Raw genomic sequence first — 2,323 nt, 5'->3', positions numbered from 1 at the left:
AATGCGAGTAAAAATCGGCGTTGGTGAGTGCATGTAACAGTGTCAATCACCAGTTGGCGAGTAAAACTTTTACGAAATATAACAAATGCAATGTAGTGAGAACAACAGCCATTTTTTAAAGAGATTCGCTGTTTCTGACATAAGCAAATAAAATAATCTTTTCCGAAGACCAGATCATCGTGATTAGCTGTTCTGTCATAAGTAGAGATGGGTCGTTCTTGAATGAGTCGTCTCGGGGAGTGCATGCACAACATCCTATAGGTTCTGTACTGAAATTAGTCAAGTAGTTCACCTGTTTCGAGTCTTCTGGTTTTTCGAGTCGTTCGTTCATCAAGTGACAGCCCCATAAGCTTAACCAATGCACTCTGAGCCGGAAAGAGAATTGATTAGTTCATCTCTCGAGTCTTCGGGTTTGAGTCGTTCATTCATCCCGTGACAGCCCCATAAGCTTAACCTATGCAGTCTGAGCCAGAAAGAGAATTGATTAGTTCATCTCTCGAGTCTTTCGAATCGTTCGTAGACTTGTCAGATAAGAGGTGAGGTGAGCTAATCATAGACTGAAGACCCAGGTAAACAATGAATTAATCTTTTCTGTTTCTGTTTAAACAATGAATTCAACTTATAGCATTATAGTTTTGTATTGTTTGTAGTGTGATCAACGTTCGCGTAAGTAGTAGACGTGTTAGGGAAGTAACACGTAACATTTTAATTATATTTTGCTAAAATGAACGAAATGACTCGAAAAAAGATGTTCATTTTGCTGGAAGAGACTCAAAGGTCAGAGTCGGTAAAATGATCCGAACTTCCCATCACTACCGTTAATGATAGAAAAGGGGAGGGGGAGGCCGGGGGAGAGCTGAGCTCTTGTGCCTCCGTTGGTAAAAAAATTAGCCAATCACCATCGAGTGTTCACTTTCAGCGCTGAGGAGTGTTGAGAAAAGAACCCTCGCCGCAGAAACGGTGCAGTGAAGTACAGATATGCTGAGCCACTTTAGACAGTTCACCAACAGCGCGAAAACACACACAGTTGTCAAAATATGCGGTTTTGACGAGTTACCTCGGAGTTACCTTAAATGAGTTATTAAGTCTTAAATGACCGTAAAGAGTTTAGAGAAAATAGGAAATGTGTCAGATCCGCGTCATCAGGTTTTAAAGAGACAGCGCTGCTCTTAAAGTAAAACCTGCTAAAGTCTGTGATTGATGTAAATCAAAGAACAAAAGAAAAAGAGAAATCACTTGACTGCTCTAGTCGCTGATTAACTTTTGTAGCTTGAATAAAGATTAATCTGTTTAGTTTATGCTTATACAAATTTATAATTTATGTGAAAATTGTTTTAACATCACTTAATATTTCAGAGCCTATTAACTGTTAAAAATAAGTGCTTTCAATTATCCTGTAATGTTGAATAGATATAATTAATAGGGAAAATTGAGGGAAAGTTAATTTAATAGAGACACCAGTAGCAGTATTGGTATCAATTCTTCATTAATAATAGTCAACTTAGTAAAAAGATGCCATTAAAAACATATTTAAAATATACTATCTTTGTTGTTTCTACATTAATTTAGAGGTTCAATGTGAAATTATGACAATATAAAAATGCAATTAATCATGATTAACTACACAAATGTGTGATTAATTATTTTTGTAATCGATTGAAAGACAGCACTAATGTTAACCTTTTATAAATTTTAGATTTCAATTTAATTTCTAATTTTATAGGTCCCCCCAGAAAGAGATCAGGACCCCACTCCCTTGGCCCCCTTCAAATTTTCAGTTCGATAATCTGGCCCTCAAATGAAGCTAATTGAATAGCCCTGCTCTAAGCCGTTAACATGGGTGCGGGAAAAAAAAATGCACCACATACACACTGCAAACTGAGTATGTGTGAAACAGGCGTAACACAGGCGTTGCCGAAAACATGCAAAGGACAAGAATCTCAGCATTTTTAGGGACAAAAAAAAGATAAATCAATAAATCTGTTTGTTGTTTGTTTTCTTGTAAGTAAAGTAAAGGACAAATTAAAAACATTGTAAATATGTTTAGTCATTGTAGTAGTAATGACTGCCTGTTTTTGCAAAAAGAGTTTAATGGCCGGTAAAAACATTTTTTGGCCAGTAAATGTTATCATGTCACCGGCCATTGGCAGGTTTGGCAAAAAGTTAGCTTTAGGCCCTGTATATGTAAATATATATCAAGCATAGCGTTAGTTCTGGCAGGTCACGTTAGTCAAGCTCACATCAGCTGACTCTCATCTGATCCCCATCTACCTATGGGAATACGACACCTATCTAAGCCTATCATATCTAATATATAAGGTCC

Source organism: Sinocyclocheilus anshuiensis, unplaced genomic scaffold (genome assembly GCF_001515605.1).
Source record: "Sinocyclocheilus anshuiensis isolate Anshui unplaced genomic scaffold, SAMN03320099.WGS_v1.1 scaffold229, whole genome shotgun sequence".
Classification (NCBI taxonomy): domain Eukaryota; kingdom Metazoa; phylum Chordata; class Actinopteri; order Cypriniformes; family Cyprinidae; genus Sinocyclocheilus; species Sinocyclocheilus anshuiensis.
The sequence above is the reverse complement of the archived record's forward strand: the minus strand, read 5'-3'. Positions refer to the sequence as shown.